The 10,054-nt window shown below is 39.5% G+C and overlaps 1 non-coding gene across 1 annotated transcript; it reads left to right on the top strand.

Annotated features, from left to right (window-relative positions):
- Positions 1 to 9,125: 9,125 nt before the first annotated feature.
- LOC121817158 (small nucleolar RNA SNORD116) lies at positions 9,126 to 9,216 on the top strand. The gene has a single exon (XR_006056960.1). It is a non-coding gene; the product is annotated as a small nucleolar RNA SNORD116 (small nucleolar RNA).
- The last annotated feature ends 838 nt before the right edge of the window (positions 9,217 to 10,054 follow it).

Below are 10,054 nucleotides of genomic sequence, written 5' to 3' on the forward strand. Positions count from 1 at the left end.
CTGTGGACTGTAGACCCCCAAGTTCCTCTGTCCATGGGATTCTCCAGGCAAGAATACTGGAGTAGGTTGCCATTTCCTTCTCCAGGGGATCTTCCCGACCCAAGGATTGAGTGGGCAGGTTCTTTACCACTAGTGTCACCTGAGACCTCTATAACACATATAGTTAGCTAGTATCCCATAAGTCCTTAATGCTATTTTCACTTTTTAGTTCTTTCTTTTGACTTATCTTAGTGGATGAATTCCACTTCACTGTCTTTTAAGTTTTCCAGATTTTTCTTTTCACTTGATCTAGTCTACTGTTGAACTCTCCTATTGCATTTTTTAGTTTGGTCGTATTCTTTGGCTCTGTGATATCTGTGTGGTACTTGTAAAAATTTTCCTGTGTGTTAGTTAAAATTCTTATTTTGTTCATACATTTCTCTTATTTTGGTAAGCATCTTTATGATCGTTTTGAACTCTCAGGAAAATCACTTATCTTCATTGTTAGTAAGCTCTGTTTCTAGTTTCTGTTGTTCTTTTATTTCAGATGTTTTCCTGTATCTCTTCATTTTTCTTGGCTCTCTATGTTGTTTCTGTGCCCTACTCCAGTATTCTTGCCTAGAGAACCTCATGGGCAGAGGAGCCTGAAGGGCTGTAGTCTATGGGGTCACAAAGAGTCAGACATGACTGAATGACTAAACCACCACCACCATGTTGTTTTGACTATTTGGGTTTGTTTTTTTTCTTTCCATACAAATTTTAAAATTATTTGTTCTACCCAAAAAATCCCATTGATATTTAGATAGGAATTGCATTATATCTGCAGATTGCCTTGAGTACTGTGGTCATTTTAACAATGTTAATTCTTCTAATCCAAGAATGCAGTGTATCTTTCTATCTTGTTTCACAGTATGCAGGTAAAACCCTTTCAGGGAAAGGTTGGCAGAAGAGTGACTTTGCTTACTGCTTTTGCACTGAGCCTATGGGAAAGCCAGCTAGGAATTGCCCCTTTGTTTTCTATAGTCTGTGGAATTTGTGAATGGAACCCCCTTTAACTATATGACTGATGGTCTTGAGACCTATTTCTTGAGTAGAACCTATAAAATCTTGGGTATAGACGTGTACAAGGTCCTTCCAGGGAGATACTAGGAACTTAAAGCCTTGTGGAGTGTGGAGGAGTGGTGTCCACTTCCACGTTCTCTGAGAGGATCAGAGCCAGCCCCTGGTACCTGCTAAGTTAGAAGACTAACCTTCAGGCAGCAGCTATTAAAGTAAGTGTTAGTGTTAGTCACTCAGTCGTGCCTGACCCTTTGTGACCCCATGTACTGCAGCCTACCAGACTCTTCTGTCCATGGAATTTTCCAGGCAAAATCCCCTGGAGAAGGAAATGGCAGCTCACTCTTTAAAGCAAGCAGATACTCTTTCAGGGAAAAACTGAAATATGCAATTTTGTTTGTTCCCTCTGTGCTGATAGCTGGGATGGTAGCCTTGGTGAGTGCTTGCATGCTTATTAAGAACTGTTTCTTTGTTTGCCATACTGTTTTGTCTGATTTACACAAGCTCTTGGTTTTTAGAGCAAGGGATTTTGTGAATCTGTCCCTCTTGTGAGTCTTAACCCACAAGACTGATGTCCTTTCGGATGGACTGGTTGGATCTCCTTGCAGTCCAAGGGACTCTCAAGAGCCTTCTCCAACACCACTGTTGCTAGATCAGTCCTTTGGTTTTCAGGGAGAAGCTAGAAATTGGGACTTCTCTCCTGATGGTAAGGCACTATGCTGAGGGTGGAGTTGATGCCAAGAATGTGTAAGGAAACAGCCTTTCCTACCTGTTTCGATGTATTTTCTCGTTTGTCCTACTTTCTGAAAGTTTCTGAGTCTCTTTCAGAGTAAATTGTTCTGTGTGTAGCTGTACATTTTGTGTGTCTGTATGAGGAGGGGAGCTTAGGCACCTCCTTTGTCACCATCTTGTTGCTTCTGAATTTCTAAAGTTTTAGATCTTTTCAGTCAAAACTTTTACCATTGCTTTAATATTGTTTTTGAAACGTGAAGTACTTAATAATTTAATCTTAGCCTTGGATAAGCAGTTTAGTTGCTCGGTCATGTTCGACTCTTTGCAGCCCCATGGACTGCAGCACACCAGTCTTCCCTGTCCATCACCAACTTCCAGAGCTTGCTCAAACTCATGCCCATTGAGTCAGTGATGCCATCCAACCATCTCATCCTCGTCGTCCCCTTCTCCTCCTGCCTTCAATCTTTCCTGCATCAGGGTCTTTTCAGATGAATCAGTTCTTTGCATCAAGTGGCCAAAGTATTGGAGTTTCAACTTCACCATCAGTCCTTCCAGTGAACATTCAGAACTGATTTTCTTTAGGATGAACTGATTCGATCTCCTTGCAGTCCAAGGGATTCTCAAGAGTCGTCTTCAACACCACAGTTGAAAAGCATCAATTCTTTGGTACTCAGCTCTCATTATAGTCTAACTCTCACATGCATACATGACTACTGGAAAAAACCATAGCTTTGACTAGACAGACCTTTGTTGGCAAAGTAATGTCTCTGCTTTTGAATATGCTGTCTATGTTGGTCATAGCTTTTCTTACAAGAAGCAAGCATCTTTTAATTTCATGGCTGCAGTCACCATCTGCAGTGATGACTCCTTTTATTCTTCAAAGATATTTTATTGTATGGATTTCTAATTTTCATTATGATCAGTGAATATATTCTATATCAGCTGAGTTATTTTAAATATCTTTGGCTTGATACATGGTTTATCTTGGTGAGTATGCCATAGACACTTTTTAAAAGAGTGCATTTATTCTGAAGTTGTTGACTGTAGTGTTTTATAAATGTCCATTGGGTTTAAGTTGTTGATAGTATTGTTCATATCATCTATGATTGATATTGTGCTTTATTCTATAAATTACTGAAAACGTAGAGTTTAAAGTCACCAACTGTGATTTGATTTGTCTGTTACTCCCCTTTATTTCTGTCAGTTTCACTTCAGGTAATTTGTAACTTTTATTTGTCATACAAACTTTTGTAATTATTTATAAATTGACCATCTTATATTTTGAAATGTCTCTATCTTTGGTAATAAACAGACATGATGTTTGCATTATTGAAAATTAAGATAACTGCTCTAGGTTTCTTTTGCTTTCTGTTAGGATGGTGTTACCTGTTTATCTTTTCAACCTATAACTTTATGTATAAAATGTCATTGGATGGTGTATAGTTGTTTAGTATGTTTTAACCATTAATGGAACGTTTATTCAGTGTTCATTTAAGTATTGAAAAAGTGGATTTAAGTCCATCTCTTTTATTGTTTGTTAAGTGTGCTCACATCTTTTATTGTTTCTTTGTGAAGTGTATACTCCCTATCAGTGCCTATCTTCTGCTTTCTATTCTTCTGTCTCTTCTTCTCTGCCTTCCTTTTAATTTTTTTTCAAAATTCCTTTTTCCTTTACCTTTTTAGCTATACTTCTTTTTTTTTTTTAGTGGTTTTCTAGGGAATACTATATATATTTGTTTTAGCCTTTTAAGACTATTAAATCATTTCCCATAAAAAGAAGAATCTTGGAAATATACATACCTATTTACCTAGTCTTTACCCCTTATATGCTAGGGTTGCCATATATACTACAAGTAATATAGACAATGGAATAATTGTTTTAAATAGGTATATTTATTTTTAAGAATTTAAGAGGGAAAATATTTCATATATAGAAAATTATAAAACACTGGTGAAAGAAATCAAAGAGGACACTAATAGATGGAGAAACATACCATGTTCATGAATCAGAAGAATCAATATAGTGAAAATGAGTATACACTACCCAAAGCAATCTATAGATTCAGTGCAATCCCTATCAAGATACCAACGGTATTTTTCACAGAGCTAGAACAAATAATTCCACAATTTGTATGGAAATAGAAAAAACCTTGAATAGCTAAAGCAATCTTGAGAAAGAAGAATGGAACTGGAGGAATCAACCTGCCTGACTTCAGGCTCTATTACAAAGCCACAGTTATCAAGACAGTTATGGTACTGGCACAAAGACAGAAATATAGATCAATGGAACAAAATAGAAAGCCCAGAGATAAATCCACGCACCTATAGACAGCTTAACTTTGACAAAGGAGGCAAGAATATACAATGGATTAAAGACAATCTCTTTAACAAGTGGTGTTGAGAAAACTGGTCAACCACTTTTAAAAGAATGAAACTAGAACACTTTCTAACACCATACACAAAAATAAACTCAATGGATTAAAGATAAATAAGTTTCTGTTGAAACAGAAATGCTCAGTTTTGAGAAACACTTCAGTGTTGTAATGTCTTTTTTTAGTGATTCTCAAGTTCTACTTCATTTTACTCTATCATAAATTTGTCATCTATCCGTAGATCTATCATCTATCACTTTTATCTTCCATAATTTATGTTTGTCTCTATCATCTGTCTAGCTTATTAATATATGTTATTCAAATTCTGTTACTCATCATCTTTGTTTTATGTATCATCTATCCATCCATCCTGCTATGAAATATAATAGGAAGAAGAGCATGGCAATGGAAAAACAAGGGCTTTACCTCCCATGTGAAAGGACAGTGATGACAGTGGTCTCTGAGGTGATGACGCATAAGGAGAAAACAATAGCATGAGGACGGAGGGCCATTAAATTAAGGGACTCATCTGGCAGGAACTCTTGACTTACTACTATGCTCAAATTTGGGAAATCAGAGTAGAGCTGCCTCCATTCTGTGCCAGCTTTCATGAGAAAATTTAGTCTAAATATGGTAACTGCCTTCTCAGTCCACTTATGCTTCAGTGTCTTAAAACTAAGTTTTAATTATATGAAGTTACTACCTCAGTCTACATTAAAGTAGACCACGGACTGGTAAGCCTTTTCTGTAAAGGGTGAAATAACAAGCAATTTCAGTTTTGTAGGATGTATCATCTCTATTGAAGCTGATCCTCTCTGCTCTTGCAGTGTAAAAGCAGCGAAACACAGTATGTAATTGAATGAGTGTGGCTGTGTTTTGGTAAAACCTTGTTTACTACAGCAGGCTTTGTGCTTCAGTACTACATCCTGAACTAGAGCATTGGGTAAACCAGAACCTGGAAAATAATCAGATTAATTACCCAGTACATGGTAAACGTATCTGAAAATTATTTTTCCATTTTACTTTCATGAAAATTATTAATAATTAAAATTATTACTAAAATTATTAATAATTCTGCTAAATCTCATTCACAAGAGAGTGCTCTAAGTGAATACTATATGCCATCATAACCTAAGCAATATAAAACCAATGTACATGACTGGAGTGAAATGAACCCCTTTCCAGTTATAACCAATAAATTATATTTTAAATTTAGCATATTTTTCCCATAAGTTCCCAAGGATTGTCACCCAGATCTTACCTGCTTTCTTTTCCTCTTCAGTACATATCAGGTCAGAATATTGTCTCTCAATTCCTTGGTGGTATCTGGTCTCCTTAGGCTTTGACTGCAGTCTATTTTGACTTCACCTGAGCAGTTTTTGTAATTGTTTCAACATCTCATAATAGGATTTGTATGTTCCAAAGCTATCATGTAATCTTGTTTATAAAAATGTGAAAGATTCACATTTTCATAAATAACTAGTGAACATAATCTTTAATCCAATTAAACTGTGTTTTCCAAATTTTCTCCATGTTGTCTACATTGGAGAGTTTACAAGAGAGAAGGAATATCCAAAACCTGCTAGCTTAAATTTGGGTTATTATTTTTTCTGCAGTCATTTGAAAATGTACCTTTATGTTTACTTGAAACTTACATTACCAGGTTAGTGTTAATATTCTATTAAAGGCTCACCCAAATCAATTAGAAAAAGACAAGTATTCCAGTACAAAAGTAGGAATACATATAAATGAACAAATCAGAGAAGGAAAGTACCATGAATGACCAAGAACACATAAAATATATTGCCAGGCTGGCAGTACATTTCACTCTGGAGCAAGAAATGTGTGTTTTGGATAAAGTTTTGCCTTCGCTCTGGTATCTGAGGAGAAATAAAACTGGAGATAATTCACAGAGGCCCAGAATACTGAAAGCACATAGTAATTAAGTAGTCAAACACAGGACTCAGACACAGAGCTTCAGCCCTGATGCACTTAATGGTGCATTTATAGCAAAGTCTCATGAATTTTAAACTTTTAATTTACTGTCCAAGACATGGAATGTATGTATTAAGGGATACTAAGAAAGTTGGATAATTTTATAAAATTTTCCTCAGGAATAATAGGATCAGTGTTGCAAATGTGTATGTAAACTCAAGGGTACTCATTACAGCCTTAGTTACACTTGTAAAATTATAAATAATCTCACTGAAATAATTCAAGAAATATAGGGCAGAATATCTTGAGATGGTTTATGTACATAGGAAATATGAAAAGTTTGGCCATTAGTTCCTGAGTACCAACTATGTTTGAAACATTAATATTGTATTTTATTCACATAAAATGTGCTTGTTTCCTTCATATGACTTTCAAAGAAGACATGTAAGTTGAGGAGGGATCATTATTTACTGTGTAAGCCCCGTTTATAGATCACATTTTGCTTGCTTATTCATTCATCAGTTTATGGCATTCTACTAACTTATTTCTGAAATGGCTGTTTTTCATAATCCATTTAATGTGGAGATTTTGTACATGTATATTTATTCTTTTAAGGATAAGACTCACAACTAAATTTGTCTGGAATTAATACCATCTCTCGTTTGAAACACAGGTCAGCACAGTGCCTTTGGAAGAATAAACTACTTATATTAGTACATTCCCAAATTGAAAGACAGCATTTTGAGGTCATCTTTATTTTCTCTGTTGTTAAGGTCAGAGCCATGCAAATTCTCAAGTTTAGTTCTTTAAACTTAAAAGTGTAAGTGTTGAGATACTGCAGGAACAGGACAAAAAGATGAATAGGACATTCCTTACAACATTAATGGTATGGAGAAAGTAGATCCTGAATGAGTGAATTAAGCCACAAGGATAGGATGTTTCTTGTTCAATTCTGAGTCATAAATTGATTGAAGTCATAATGAGATGAGAACTAAAAAAAAACTTTCTTGGTTTGATGTAGCCCAGGTCATTTTCAGGCTACTTTCCATTGAGCCCTTGGCTTAGTAGATTGGAGTGGCCTGTGTACTGTAGTGTTTCAGGATCTGTCCTTTCTCAGGGCAAATGAAATAGGTCTAATTTCTGTTCTGGATCATGTATTCAACTTGTCACAGTCTGAGCTTGAACAAAATGACTGTTGTTGAACCGTACTACATTCCTTCTAAGCAAGCCAGAGCTTTAGTAAAATGTTGTGCAGAAGATTGGGTAGTGATTTGCTACAATTTTTGCCTGATATTCAACATGTTGTTCTGCTCTGATTTCTTACTTGGTCCTTTGGAGCTGTGTGCTGGGTGCAGAGGACATATTGCTGGTGGTTGGGAGACTGGTGATGGACCTTTGTGGCTGATGCCAGTAAGACTTTCAAACTGTATTTTGGTACTCAAGGTTACATAACTAGGCACTAGCTGCCAGCCATTTTGGTGGTAAGGTATGTTGCCCCATTTAGCCTCTTTGGGATTTTACAACGTGTGAGTTCCTGAAGAATGGGGCCAACAGTAAAATCCCACCCAGGTGTTCACCCTGGCAGTGACATCAGCCTTGCAAGACCATGGTTGTGGTAGAGATCCGGCATTGTTGCATACCACATTGCTTCAATTAGAGCCATTGGCTCCCTGATGGTGGGAAACCTCAAATCCAGATTTCCCCCCTTTTTTGTGAAGTCTCCCAAGCGGCCTTCAGTGATCTGTGAGCGCAGGTATCTTGGGTGGTGGTTTCAAGCTGCCAGGCAGGATTCAAGGTTGCCATAGGAAAGCCACCTTCTTCCTGTGGGTCTTGCTGAGTCTGATTGCCCTGTATGAGTAGAGCCCTTGGAGGCTTCTGATGTTTTAAGTCACCCTGGGAGGCAGAAGGAGTTCAATTTAGACCAAGTCTTGCTTTATGGGAGCTTTCTCAAGGTATGGTTGGTACCCAGGCCCTGCATCTGTGGATTTGAGAATAATCTGGCAGGAAATGGGCATGCTCTGTGGGAGTAACTTTTGGATTGGTACCAGGACACAACCTCTTGTCTGTGGGGCTGCATCCCCGGCTGACCGAGTGGGCACTTGCACAGGAAGAGGTGCATGCCCTGAATTCTTCTGCTCCACGAGCTTTGTGTGCCCATCCCAAGGCCAAGTTGACCACACTCCAGGTTCTCCAGTTATAGTTCAGGAGGAGGTGGGACTTGTGGCATTAACACTGACTGTATAGTAGCTTGTAGTGTCACCTTAATTAATTCTCAGATGCTCCTAAGGTCTTTAGGTTCAGGATCGAGTTTTGGTCAGACCTGCATGGATCAAGTAGTCGGGAGCATGGCCTTTGTCAACCCGTCTGTATTCTTGCATGGTGTTCATTTAAGATGGATTCAGGTCTCTTGAGAAGTCTGTGTGTTCAGGACCAGGGCCTTTGCTTGCCTTTCAGACTCTTATTTCACTTAGGATTTGTAAAGGCTCCCAGAATCCTGGATCATTATTGGTACAGTAGAACACTGAGTACTCAGACCCACATGCAAGTCTGGGCCACCTTGCATCAGTCAGGAGACTCCAACTCACATGAACCTAACTTTTTCACTTGTAAATACCAGTATCCAGTCGTATATAAGGGATCTACAGTTGGGAAGCAAAAAGGCCTTCCTCAGGAACGGTGGGCTCAGTATTGCTTACGAGAAGTTTTTCACCTGAAGCTTGCCTGTGTTCTGTCCCTTATCAGGTGAAGTTCCAAGTGTGTGCCGTCACTCAGAAATCACCCTTGTGAGGGTACTCGAGGTTCTGGGAAGCAAGGAGTATGGCGGGCCAGGTTGCCCACTCTTTTTTCACCGAGCATGGTGCCTTCCCTGCCCCTTCGCGTCATGGATTTCAATTTCCTGAGACTGCCTGGTGGCTGGTATGGAGGGACCATCCTTTTGCTGAGAAGCCTGGGGGCTCTGAGTTCCCCTGGTTCTGGGGACTCCAAAGTCACTGCTCCTCTGGGAGCTGCCCTGCCTGCCCCGTGGAGGTGGGCATAGCCAGCATCGTGCTCGGATCATGATGACACCCCCACATGCATTCCTTGGAAAATCTGAACAAAATGAGTGAGAACTCACTACCGTCTCCTCATCAAACTGAGGTCCAGCACGTTGCCTCCTTTGGAGTTAAGGGAGGACTGGTTAGCAGTGAGTGCATTCACTATCACACAGGCATGGATAGTTAGTCACCACCATTTCCACGGCTGCCCCAGGGTGGGCTGCACAGATGTTGAGTGGCTCTTGGAATGCCAGGTCCATGTAAAGGCGTGAGGAGCATAGAGGCATTCGGCTGTCCAGTGGTGGCAGGAGTCACAGTAGATCCTGGCTGACTCTTGAGCTCTTGGGGCAGGTGTTTCTTCCGTTAATGCTAGTGCCTCTTCCAGTAGTGGTGATATGAAACCAAAGCACATAGCCTGTGACTTGACGGACCCCAGGTCAGATCTGAGGCCCTCGCCATTGCAGCCCTTTGGGTTGGTGAGATTCCGAGTGGCCTTGACTTTCAGTTGCAGGGACCAGTTAAGTTGGAGGACCAAAAATGGTCTGTTTCTGTTCTTGGCAGTTCCTGTATTGCAACTCCTGTCAAGTGTTGAGCCTTGCAGGACACTGTGGCTTGAGCGATCTTAGCCATAATTCCTCCCTTGGGTTGGCCAGAGGCCTAGGAGAATGGTTTTGCATAAGATGGTGTATCTGATTTCCTGGGAAATCTGTCTCCCTGATATTCAGGCCTGTTGTTCTGTCTTCAGTGATACATTCTGTGGTCCTTTTGGAGCTGCTCTTGCTGGGTGCAGATACAGGGCATTGCTGGTGGTTGGGAGACTTGGTGTGGTGACCTTGTGGCCTGATGCCAGTAAGATCTTTCAAACTGTCTTTGGTGCCTGGATTACAATAACTAGGCCTGAGCCACCCTCTTTGGTAATAAGGTATTTTGTCCATTTAGCCCTTG

The sequence above is a fragment of the Ovis aries genome, chromosome 18, assembly GCF_016772045.2.
Source record: "Ovis aries strain OAR_USU_Benz2616 breed Rambouillet chromosome 18, ARS-UI_Ramb_v3.0, whole genome shotgun sequence".
Lineage (NCBI taxonomy): Eukaryota > Metazoa > Chordata > Mammalia > Artiodactyla > Bovidae > Ovis > Ovis aries.